The sequence below is a fragment of the Rhipicephalus sanguineus genome, chromosome 2 (genome assembly GCF_013339695.2).
Source record: "Rhipicephalus sanguineus isolate Rsan-2018 chromosome 2, BIME_Rsan_1.4, whole genome shotgun sequence".
Classification (NCBI taxonomy): Eukaryota; Metazoa; Arthropoda; class Arachnida; order Ixodida; family Ixodidae; genus Rhipicephalus; species Rhipicephalus sanguineus.
Window position 1 is genome coordinate 162,531,071 of NC_051177.1, and position 13,542 is coordinate 162,544,612.

The following is a 13,542-nucleotide window of genomic DNA, read 5'->3' on the forward strand; positions in this document are numbered from 1 at the left end:
CCAATGGGCGCGCACTCGGGACTGACGTCATGAGCGGGACGGCCGGGGGCTCCGCCTTCGGAGAACATCCGTGCGTGCATGAGCGGGACTATTTCTTTAGCCGCGGAGGCGATCGGCTGCCGCTCTTCGGTCGTCCGGGTGGGGCCTCTCCTGCCTTCTTATGTTGTGTCCGACTAAAGGTGGCCCACATAAAAGCACTCGGAGAAAATATACAGACCCTCTCAGCCACTACAAGCTGGGTAGAACTTACCGACCCCAACACGCGAATCTCACAAGAGCAGAGGCAATTCTCTCCCGAAAGTTTCAGACTGGCATATTCCCCCGCTGTTCCCTTTTTGCACGGTATGTATCCCGCGAGCTACCGAAACAACTCCAACTTCTGCTCTGCAACGAATACACGCTACGATATGGCATGGGAGAGTGGACGCAAGCAGTCAATGTCACCTCTCACTGGACCGAAGATGGAGTTGTGCGACAAGCTGACAAGTCTGGTGAACAGGTCCAAGCTGTCAGCTTCAACCCTGCGCATCCTGAACGTGGGACGCGTCCCACCCAGCAAGAACCAGCCGTTGGTTCACTCTGCTGAATGAAGTTTATTCCTGCTCCTCCTTTGTAATTATTTTTAGATGTGCGTCATACAGTTGTACATATCTACTTCTGGTTCTTTATTCACATGCGGAATACGACGTGCGGAATACTTCGGTGAGAAAAGAGATTTTTTTTGCACAAAAGCATAATCCGCAACTTTCGCTCTCGCCTATATGTAATGCCATTTGTACATTATCACATCATTTAAAAATATGTGGTCTCCTACAGATTGAGTGATAGATATATAGATAAAGCCATGAAGCAAATACTAAATAGCAATGCAGGTTTATTTCACGTCAACACTAGCCTATACTGCCTCTCCGAAGTTCCCTTCGGCACTGGGGAGGCTACAGGGCCCCTTAGCCAATAAGCAGGGCGAAAATTCCTCACGATGTATTCATCCGGGCCGCGTCGCCTGCTCAGCGTCTTTTTGGCGGCTGCTCACACGCGTTGGGCGAGTAAAGCGAGCAGACGGCAGCGCCGAAAAATAACTAACATTGCTGCACCCATCGACGCTGGTGCCCTCCGCCTAGAAAATATCCCGTCGTCGTCGTGCGCTGTCTGGCCCGTAAGTTCCAAACTGACGTTTTCATTTGGCTTAGATCCATGTCCTGACGCTTCAAAAGCAGTGTATTCGTGACTATACTGCGCTATTCTCATGAACCCTCACCAAATTATCGGGGCGTTAGGCTTAGCAGGCGTGGCTAAACCAACAGCTGATCTAGCCAACAACCAGAAAACGTACCTAATGCTTTGTCCTCATCGTGAGATGGCACAAATCGATGGCGCATTTTCCCATTTATGGGTAGAGTTCCTAGAAATATTCCAGAGTATCGCATCTGTTTTCCGCGCGCCGCCGCTGACGCGATTGGCTTACTCGCATCACGTGACCTCTCGCCGCCATATCCCTTCCAAGCTCTTTGGGTGCAGGCGCATTGAAGGCAGAGCGTCGCCGGACATTTAGCAGTACCACGGTCCCTAGAAGTACTTCGTCGCTTTTTTAAACGCGTCATGCAGATGCCAGAGAGTAGCTCACCAGTAACCGAGTGTTGCTGGTGAGCTACTCCGGGAATTTCGTATATTTTTGCATTCCGTGTGGGAAACATTGACGTCAAGGAGCGTCGTTGTACGTGGCAGTGAACTACACAAACTTTGCTGGAAAAGCTCTCATGCAACAGGATACCTCAACTTTTCGGTTCGCTATGTTCATCGATATTGAAAACTACATACTACAAACCTTTCTATTTGCTCGGCTGTTTATGTCACGATCTGTTGAACAGATAGTGCATGCATTTCGAGTTATAAGCGTGTCACGCACAAGAGCGAAATCGAAGGCTTATCAAAATAATAACTGTTTACTGTATACCTTGAAGGCAATTGTCGCATGATGTTTTGCCACTGCGCAAAACAAGCGTAGAACTCTGTTGATAAACTTGGTATAAGGCAGTATTGTTAAGCGTATTTTATTTTTTTCAAAAAAAAAATGCTGCTAATGCTGCATTGCAAGGTGTGTGACCGGGCTAGTTGGTATTCCATAGTGACGTGAACAGCGCGTGTGATACACAAGGACGAAGAACCGACGAGGACTAGCGCTGACTTCCAACAGAAATTTATTAACACAAACATCGAAAAACGAGAACAAGTAGGCACACGTGATCACCGCTCATTTGAATTGCGCATGACGGCAGACATGGAGAGACAACCAAGAAACAAAAAGAATTAATAAGCAAAAACCACAAAACCGCGAAAAGACGTCAGGAGAAGCAACCGGAGTATGTCTAGGTTATCTGACCCGATGAACATAGGTAGTCTATTTCTTTTTCACTGAGTGCCATTGAAGGTTTGCTGATGCAATTGCCTTTATCGATAGCTGCAGCTTCGCCAAGCGTACCCTTACAATACTGTTTAGTGGGTGAGAAATGGTCACATAAAAAAAACAAAAAAAACGGCTTATCCTACCACGCATTGAGGGAATAGATTTCATGCGAGCACTAGATCTATATAAATACTGTGTTGCAGTAGCATGCGCGTTAAAAATTTTCGGGATGTGCTATTTCTGATGAAACTATTATAAATCACTGCGCCGAGGAAGTTTGAACAAGAGTGCATTACGAAAAAAAAAGATGAAATTAAAAGCAGTGCAGAAAGCGAACCCCAGCTGTTTACGCGCTGGCAACGCCAAAAAAAAAAAAACTTTGTCGGAACACAGCAAAATATTTGGAAATGCACTGCAACGTTGGGAATATTAAGGCGGCAAAAAATATGAAATGAAACAACTGAGTAGTGACGTCAATCATTTTTGATGGCCTCTTTTCTACGTATCTGTTAGGAAATGACAACGTATTCGCAAAATAAGATGCACCTTACCTACCGCACGCCGATTCGCCCGTGCGTTCGACTGCTGGCGTTCCGAACCGAGACGAATACTTCACGCACAACTTCCACTTAACGTACACACACCACTTCTGTTACAGATAACACCCAGCTGAACAGCAAGCATGGTGCGCAAGTAAAGTATGCGTCAGCGATCAGTCGAAGGACGCAATGCTGAATGTTCTCGATGTTTGATAATGTTCTCGAATGCTCTGTGAAGTAAACCTGAACACCGGCAGCAAAGCTAGCGCAGTCAACATTCACCATGTCGAAGTAAATGGCATCTCACACGGTTATTACGCTAATCAACTATACAGCTCCGGACCTTGCGAACACACCCGGCCATGAAACGAAAAGAGACCGGTGAAGCCACGAAGAGAGTTTGCGAGCATATGACAACAACACGTTTCATTAGCTACACCGCTTACCGCGCAGTCGATTCCTGAAAAATATCAGAGGTGATTTCGAGTCATCGATTCCGATGACTCGAAATCACTTCTGATATTTTTTTGAAGAAACACACACACACATATTGCAGTTACGCCGAGCGTAACACGGCATCGAGGCGAAAAGATCGGTCACTTCTCAACACACGCTACCAACGCGCCGGACGGTCCGGAAGGGAAATGGCCGCCGCCGCCCAATGTTGCCCTCTTGCAGCCTACCTTTGCGGTACTCTGAAATTTTCTAGTGACTCTATTTATGGGTTACTGTCAGCGCTGTAGACGAGTAGCAAGTGAAAGCCGGGATCGAAGCGGGTGGTCGCGTCTGAATGGGCGCTGCCATGTCCATTTGATACCACAGTTACCGGCGGTTACTGATGCAACAATTAGAGAAACACGACGTAAAATGCAATGAAAAATAAACGTGTAGCTTATTTATGTGAAGCAGCACCGTTAAACAAGCGCAAATGTCTCAACCCTGCGAATTCTAAGGTGATCATAACTGGAAGTATGTTTTGCTTATCAAGAATGTGGCTCGTTTACACCCCGTGGCTTTGACAGTGGTGAGATGGAGTCAAATTAGCTCTTGCTTTTTTTGTGTGTCTATCGTTCTAGTATAACGTTGGCGCACATCGTGCCAGATATCGGCCGCTGCGGCAGCCTTCGTAATAGGTAGGGCCTCTTTAGAACAAATAGCCGGCTTCGTCGTAGAGGATGGACAAGGTATTCAGAAACAGCAACAGCAACGCCCGTAGGTCATCCTTATTGAAACACGAACAAAAGATACCCACGGAGCGTGACAAGAGCCTTCGTCCTATCTTCTTGCATCTTCGTTTCATACAGAAGACAGCGCTACCAAACGCTTCAGCAGCCTTGTTACAATACCGCCAGTTTACAACGCCGGCGTATTTCAAATACAAACGGTGTACACTGCGAGCGCAATCTTTGATCTCAAAGCATCCTCCGCTACATTACCGAGTCTCTCGTGACGTACACAATACTGATATCTGGGAAGACATAATGGTGTGTACTTTTTCACGCCTGTGGATCCTTTTATTGTAGGTATACACTTTTTATCGGGGTATCGTTCAGCAGCGACTCAATACAGCTTGCAAGAAATATACATTAGGTAGCTTTTTTATAGCACAGACGGCTTCTTCTCTACGGCCGAGGATATTTATTGATCTTAACGCCATTTTCATGCAATGTGTCTGCATGAACTTCTTTTATAGCTGCAAGCACACGCTACTTAGGCAAAAAGTTATCTCAGACACGGCGGGCTCCCCGTGCTGAGTCAACACTGACGTACGAGCGTGGGAAACGAAGCGTGACCGTGTAAGTATGACACCAGCCTACGAGCGTCGCTGCACAGATAAACCAGGAAAGCTGACGTCGTGGCGTCGGGGAGCGACCATACGCCTAACGCCGTTCGGGCCCAGAGGCAGCTCGGGAAAAAAACAGCGTTATAAAAGTGTCTAGCAGTTGTGACGACTGGGGAGCCCAACGGCAGCCTAACGCCTGCTGTTTTCTCGTCGGGGAGACAGAGCCTCGCAGGAAAGATAATGTGGAGGGACAACGATGTTCTCTTCTTTTGCTCAGTGTGGACCTTAGGTGACATTCTCTGACAACAATGCCTCGCCGTTACTGCATGGTTCTTATAGCAACTGCTATAAAGCGTTCTCACTGGCTTTTCCATACACGACACCTGTATAGTATGTAAGTAACGTGTAGCGGAAAATAGCAAAAATGAAGAAAACACCCGACATGCTTTTTACTGGAAAGCAATAGTTTGCTGCCACCGGAGCCAATTCATTTAACATGATATTTTTTTTTACTTTTGTCGCTTCTTATGATCAGGTAGTTACCGGTTACTATATTATTAAGAACGTAGGAGCTATATGTTATAAGCCTAATAGGTTGTAAATAATGTATTCCTTGAAAAAGAAAATAGTGCATCAGTTTATTAGCGCATTATTTAATATGATAATGTAGGACCGTGTTTTCTGGCAATGAAAAAATTTAAGCGGGTGTGCGGCATCACTGTTTGGAATTTTCGGGCAATAAATTCACGTATTCTTCCGTTGTAGACAGAAAACATAGCATTTTCCTTTTTCACAGCACGTAACGTGAAGTTATAGGTAAAATTCACCAGGAAGCTGCTCATGCATTATTCGTATTTGTAGTTGCATACCTTGGCGATCTGTTGCGCGTACATCATCGCCCCTGGTACGCTTTCCTCAAAGGCGTAACGCCGCTCGTGATTGCTAGTGGGTCTTCTTCACTTGCTCTTTTATCTATCAGTTGTCCAGGTACTGATAACTAGCCCCCCCCCCCCCCATTCCCATAAACTGTTATCGAAACGCACAAAGCGAATGATTGTAGCATCTGCGCGAAACTTAGTGAATCTATTGAGAAGTCGAACCCGTCTACGTAAACGAGTGATTGAGCTCACTAGTGCTTCACGGGCTCCACAGCTTCCACCGATGCCGGTCTCAGTTATGCGTTCTTTTCGCGCGACCTCAATATGACATACGGCCACTTGTTGACTTCGATGAAGGCTACGTGGCTCGCCTCTGTGGACTTCGAAGTACTGACCTATATATCTATTGACTACATTGGGCAATGTAGTACCGGATATCTGCTCTAACCGTCCTCGGAGCAATAGAATTGTGCAAGGTCGGAGGCGATCGAAAGTAAAACCTGCACCAAAGTCGCTGAAATCACGCTACGTGCTATTCATGTGCTCATCCATCTCTAATATAGGGAATCGTAAGTTCGGGCACTGAGCTCACTCCTAATTTTTCTTGTCAGCTTTTTTCCGCATAGCGTTGCCGATGATGCTGCTGTTGGCGCTAATCTTGCTAGTAAAATGAAGCCCAAAAACGTTTCTAAAATGGATAATTCATACTGAGAAAAGAAAAACAAAACGCTCTTTTTCTTTCCAAAAGAAAATTAATTTTACGAGTGGCGATGCTGCATGATGAGGTCACAAATGGAGAACGAGGCGTTCGTATATGCGCGAGCAGGGGCAACATGCATAGCAAGCCCACCGCCGAGGCTATAGGTGTAGTGTTTATGCCCTACATATACATAGCGGTACTCGTGCTTGTCATTTGCTCAATTCCTTTATTTGGGGGAGGGGGCGCAGGTGTTCTTGTGCCTATGGCCAGGGAAGAAAAAAGTTCTGCACACCAATATATGCGCAATATGTGACCAGAAGCTGCAACTAACAGTTGCGTCGTAATTCCACCACTATGATATTTTTCGCACAGAAAAAAAAAATAGTACGAACCACTTCTACATCATGATGAGTGCACTATATTTCCAAGTAACCGCGTGAACTTCTTAAAAGGTACTGTAGTAATTTATTTTTGAGAGAACAGTGAATATTTCCATGTCAGCTCACAAAAAAGAGTCGCAGGTGAAACGAACCATTTCGTTTTCGTTATTTAGTGATTGAGATGCTCGGAGTCATAAGCGTGCGCACAGGTGGGGGAAGCAGGGGGGCGCAGTCAGCCCCGCACATTGACATAATTGGGGGGGGGGGGCACTGCGACGAACCTTCGTCCCTCCCCCCTGAAGGGGAACCCTGCGCACGCCTATGCTCGGAGTAGAAGCCAAGTATCACAAGGCACTGAAAGAGTAGCCTTTATCACTCCGTTCTTCCTTCCGCTAAAAGTAGCTCTAGCACGTTGGACGTTCTTTTTCTTTTTAAATCTTTTCAGTGACATTATATGAAGAGACATGATCAAATACGACGCCGGCTACTCCTTAGTTCTTAGTAGGGTCAAACATAGAATCTTCAAGGTCCAATAATTACATAAAAAACAGCGTTCTCCCAGTAACACCAGCACGTAGCAAATACGTACCACATAAAATAACAATTCGAATAACACCGTCGCACTAAGCAGCATGTGCCGTAGAAGCACTGCCACAATGCCGGAAGCAGATTGATCAATGCTTTGATAGATCAGGAATAAATCACCGAACAGGAGTGAAATGTCAGAATTGAGGTAACAAAGCCAGACATACGATGAGAAATAGCCATGCTTTTAGGAAATTACAGCGCGACTGCTGGGCGATAGGTCTGCGGCCTTTGCTAGCCAGGCAGCCACCCTACATATACCAAGCAACATTTGAGTGAAAGATGCGCATCTTCGGAAGGGCTGTTTACGGACAGAGACACGTACTGCTCTTTATCTCGAAATAAGTTTCCATATTTTGCAAAAGTAGGAGTGTGCTTGCGCTTAGCCGATTATAGGGTTGGTCACCAGTCCAGAAGCTTCGGTCATGTATGCAGTTGAAAGCGACGCGTAGAGACAGCGTCACGACACACTTGCAGTACTAAGAGGGGGCATTGCAGTCCTTAAAAGGGGAAAGTAAGAGGCAGAAAAATAATGCTCTGCACTGCTCTGCACTGACTACGAGCGACACTGATTAACAGTCCGAGGTTTAAATGCACAGATATATCCGATAAATTGGATGGGGGGATGACTGTCGCCGTAGCTCAATTGGCAGTGCATCGGACGCGTTATCCGAAGGTTGAAGTTTCCGTACCTGGCGGCAAGTTATCTTTTCATGCACTTTATTTTCTTCGCACTTATGTAAACAACAATGGAAATACCACCTCCTAGAATATCCTTGGCTTGATTGCCTGTTAGTTCTCATTAATGATGCACTACTTTAACATGTCTGCTTTCTTGGTCGCGTGCCCGCGCCGTGAGCAGTTTTCTGACACCTATCACATGGCGTGGGCATGCCTCTCCAATCCTACATATCCACCCCAACCAACCCCAAACGAGAGGTCTGGGAAGCTGTCCTGCTCGGCAGCTTCGACCGGCAAGCTCAACAGCCGCAGAAGCTACAGGGATCCCGGTCTAGGGACCCCTCCTAGTGCTTGTGAGAGGCGGGCCCTGCTGGCTCGCACCACCTACACCTCTCATCTTAAATACACAAATAAAGGTTGTTTTCGACAACTTCACTGAAGATGCTGACAATGTTGCTTCCTCGCTTTTTTTTTTTTACTATGGTCAAACGCCCACTCGTGATGAACAGCGCCGTAACACAGACGCTAGATGCGATTCGAAGAAAAAGCAACTTTATGTTTGTTATGCGCACATAACGCACAATGTTTCGTTGTCTGGATAGAATAAGACTCTTGGTTGTGTCCATATATTAGGGTTACTGGCAAGTATTTTTTTCTTCACACGTTCAGCGTAGGTCGATACCAAAAAGCGCGACCACGCCCGGCACGCTTTGTGGCTCCATTGTAATACCAATGCTGCCGAAAGTGGAAACAGCGCGAGTAACAAAAGCAGTAGTGTTCCAGAGCACGCGCCCAACGTTCTGCGGCACGCCCATCCGCTGTAACCGTTATCGACCGGCGCTCAATTACAGCTGATGGCACGAAACAAGCAGCTTTGGGTTGGGGACAAGCGCTAGCGTTACGAAGGCAAAGAGCTGTTTCCATTGGTCGGTGCCGACTGCAAGCATATTCATGACGAACTTTTCATTGCTCGTTTAAATGTGTTCTTTTACTTTACTTTATTTACTCCCATTTGACGCCGTTATGAATGGAGTCCGACTTATATATGCGCGAAAGAGGCCCTTGTTATATCGGAATGTCCCTTTCACTGATAATGCGTTTTTCGCTTTCCCATATGATATTCTAGAAGTTTTCATATCTCCCCCATCTCTTCCCCCAGTGCAGGGTAGCATACCGGTCCCTCTAGACTGGGTAACATCCCTGCCTTTCCTTTCTCTCCTGTTCCTTCCTTCCTTCCTTCATATCTTACCATTTATGAATGGAATTTTCTTGGTGTAGTCATAAACGGAACCGTAATTAGAATGCCGTTTTCTTCCCGCATGTGGCATAACGGCTCTTAAATTCATTAGTGGCAAATATGGCAAGATTAAAGATTTTTTCTCGTCAAACACGCCTGCAAGTTTGCCATGTTGATGCAGTCCATGTGGTCCCCGTAATCTTGCTTAGCTGCTTAAATTAAAAGAACGGGATCGGGGGCTCCAAATGAGTGCTTGTGGGTGTATGACAAAAGCTAGGCTTCGGCTGAATGTTGTTTGGCACGTTAACAAACAAAAAATCCCGCGAGTTTTCTTACCTTATCAGTAAGATAATATAAATGTGGAAGCTTAAGCCGACGCATTAGGGATCGACACGTGCACATATTTTGCTTCATGAGTTACATATCGATTTCGCCTTAATAAACAAATACAATTGAGAACAGGAAGAAAAATGATGGTGAAATTTCATCACATGAAGCAAATAATACGCCAACTGGCACGTCGATTGACTTGTACAGTGACTGCTTCAATGTACCTGAGGAAAATTAATCAACATTCAAATAAACAATATACCATATAATCAAATTTTTGTTATAAAATGCTACAGATATTTAGAATTGCTCTCGTTTCCGAAAATTTCTTTCTGTGCTTTACGAGTTAGTGGTGTTGCTGATTTGGGATTTTATAGCACGCTTGAAGTTATGACTCAAGCGAAGTTACTAATTACTTACTAAACACCACAGTTACGATAACTGGGTTACGTGACTATTCAAAACTGTCAATCGTCATAGATATGTCCCAAAGCACCTCGTCGATATCTACGTGCAGTCATCGCCGGTCTGAAAAGGCGCGTGGACATCAATAGCCCCGCTCTACAGTTCCGCCATGATGTAACTCATTTTATATTTACTAATAAAGCAATAATGCCTAGTTTGTTTCAGCGTACTTCACAATTTTAAAGAAGCGCAAATCAAGCTAAATAAGTGTTGCCATTACAGGATATGATTAAAAGTTATCTTTAGGTGCACAGGAGCGTCCGGCTGAGGACATATGTGGCATTTTCTTTTTCAAAAAGGGACACGTCCACTTTAAGTGAAACTAAGAAAAACGCAGTTGTGTGGTACTGACAATATGGTCGGGCCTGGTCGAATAATTATTTGCCAGCCTTCTCCTGTGACCAGGATACTTCCAACCTATCTTGCAGCTAAAATCTACATAGCTCACTATCGTCGGTATTTAGAAGTAAAATTTGTATTTGGCTCTCACAGACTGGAACATTTCATTTGGCCTTGAATCGGCTAGGCAAAATCAGTCTAAATGGCAGTGGATGAACGATACAGCAATATTTCGCGACAAAATTGACATCATTTCTTCTGCATTCGCCGATGACGTCCTTTATTTCGTGGACTTAATGGCGATGACCTTCCTGGAAACGGGCGCACTGTCCTGGACTGTGGGCAGCGTTTCCTTGTTCCTGGCATCTATTGAAGGCGTCCAAAAATGATCCAGCTCTTCTTCATCCTAGCTGCTTAGCTGGTGTTATGCCGCGCCGTTTAGGACCACTTATTCTTCAGGGAATAGATCGGTGCCTAATAACTTCATTTCCGTTGTCTTCTATTTCAAATATACTGTCGCGGAGCAAAGAAGGAGATGATACCGTAGCGCGAAGCTCAAAAAGGAAACGCTAACATACAGGCAGGTGAAGGAAATTCGGCATCTTACTCTTGCCATTCGAGATTTGCCCTGCAATGTCAAGCAGCTCAGTAAGTACCAACTCGCCACAAGAAGAAGCAAATGTGGAGCGAAAGCACGATATCAAATCAACTAGGTCACGAATACAACAGAGTGAATGCGGCCACGTTGGTTGCTTTGGTCACAATCGTTGACGCAGCGCTGGTTTATTGAATATGACTCAGTTTCATTCAGACTGATGCAGAATTTCGCTCATTTTCGATTCGTAACTGCTTTTTTGAGTCCACGCTTGAGTCTAATAAGGATTTGACCCATTTCGATTAAAAACGTTTTAAATGTGAAAGACACTTAGGCGTCCTTTACGTTCCTATGAAATTTAGCCCAGTTTCGGGTTCTGGCTTTGGCTCTTTTAGAAAAAAGAAAGCCGCATATAACTTAACTTAAGTTGATTTGGATCTTCAGTAACTTGATGCTACCTAGAAAGGCAAGTTTACATACTACTTTCCAATTGCTAATGTGTACACAAAAGATACATGGATAAGGATAATTATTAAGGTTTTAGATCACAAAACCAAAATATTAATATGAGAGACATTATAATGCAGGGCTCCGGAAATGTTGGCCATCTGGTGTCCTTTAACGTGCACCCAAATCTGAGTACACGGTCCTGGGGAATTAGCCGCCACCAAAATTCCCCCGCCGTGGCCGGCATTCGATCCCGCTGCCTTCGTGTCAGCAGTCGAACATCATAACCAGCAGACCACTATCAATGGATGACCTTCCGACGGCCGCAGTTCTTGAGTATATTTCACATTTTCCTAAATAAAAAAAGATGGGTTTGCTTTCAAAATTATCGTTTTTAATTTATTATCCGTATTGTTTTGCATTTATTATATATCTATCGAATCCGCACCTTCCACTAGAAGCAATGTAAATGTCAAGCTCACATAAACGACAAAAAACACAAAAGAGAGTGTGATACAAGGAGACGATCCTTCCGGTTGCTTAGCAGAGTGATTATCGGCTTATTTGATTACGTAGCAATGACCGAACAGTTAAAATTTACTTTGGCCGAGTATGTGCGAAAAGTTTGTTTGAGGAGTGCGAGTATGCACGAGGAGTGGTAAGCGCACCAGTTATAATGAGCATGAGAGAGCGCTGACAGTGCACAGACAGTGCACCGCACTCGTACGGGATTACGCGTGTAGTAACTTGCGTTTAATGAATTTTATTCTAATGAATTTGGATTACGTTTTGCATTATAACCATCGCCGTGAATCAATAATATTCTTGAGTAATCAATTCATTCATTCACAAAACTTTATTAAGAGTCCTGAAGCCCGGTCTTTTCAGACCGAGGCGGGCCGCGTCCACGTCGGCACCGTTAGGCCGAGCCTTAGGGCGCCATCGTGAACCCTCTGGACAGCCCGTAGTTGATCTTCATATGAACAGCTGGAGGTCATCTTCTGCCAGTGAAGCCATTTTCCTTCGGGGTTGGTGAGAGTCGCGGGACAGCCCGCCAGCATGTGTCTGATTTCAATGATGCCACCGCATGCGTCACATTCTTTTCTAATTTCACTTTCAGGGTGAATTTTTTTTACAAAATACGGAGTGGGGTGCGTCCCAGTTTGAAGTAAACGTAGCGTGACTGCCTGAGCCCTGTTCAACTTTACGTGTGGCAGTGGGAATTGCCTACGCCCCATGTAGTAGTATTTAGTGATCTCGTTGTAGGTTAGTAAGTTATCTTTAGGATCCCCGGAATGGTAGTGGGCGTCGGTTCGGTTCTGACCGGCACGGCAAGCGAGTCCTCGTGCCAGATCATTCGTCACCTCGTTGAGGTTGACCCGAGCCTCGTCCACTTGTCCCATATGTGCAGGAAACCATCGGATTTCAGTTTCTATAGGTTCTACATTGCCGATAAGTTTAACAGCAGTCCCAGCGACATAGCCCTTGTCAAAGCTCTTAATTGCTGTTTTGGAATCGCTATAAATGTAAGACCATTTTCGGTTCCTGATAGCTAAAGCAATCGCGGCTTGCTCCGCCACCGTTGATTCCTTAGTGAACAGGGTGACGGCGTCCCGTATCTCGCCCTGGCTGTCGACCACCACGGCCGTGTAGGCCTCTTTGCCTTTGAGCCAGGCGGCGTCTACGAGGGCTGCCTCTTCACCTCCCTGTTCAATTTCTTTCAATAAAGCTTTCGCTCTCGCCTTTCTCCTGCTAACATTGTGCTCCGGGTGCATGTTTCTTGGGAGAGGGGTGGTTCTGATTGCGGCTCTAAGTTCCCCGCTCAGCTCTACCTCGGCCTCCTTCGGGGTCCTCGATCTATTGGGGTCTGTCCCGATCGCTTTGAGTATAAGCCTACCCGCGCGCGTTTTTGTCAGTCTTTCCTGCTGCGCCATCTGTTGCGCTTCCGCCATCTCTTCCATCGTATTATGTACGCCTAGGCTCATGAGTTTCTCGTTCGAGGTGCTGTTAGGTATACCTAAGGTAACCTTAACTAGCTTTCTGATAATAATATTGAGCTTGTTCAGCTCCGCCTGAGACCATTTGAGTAGACCTGCTACGTAGGTGAAGTGACAGAAAGCGAAGGCGTGTACTAGCCTTAAAACGCTGTCCTCACCAAGGCCCCTATGTCTGTTGGTAA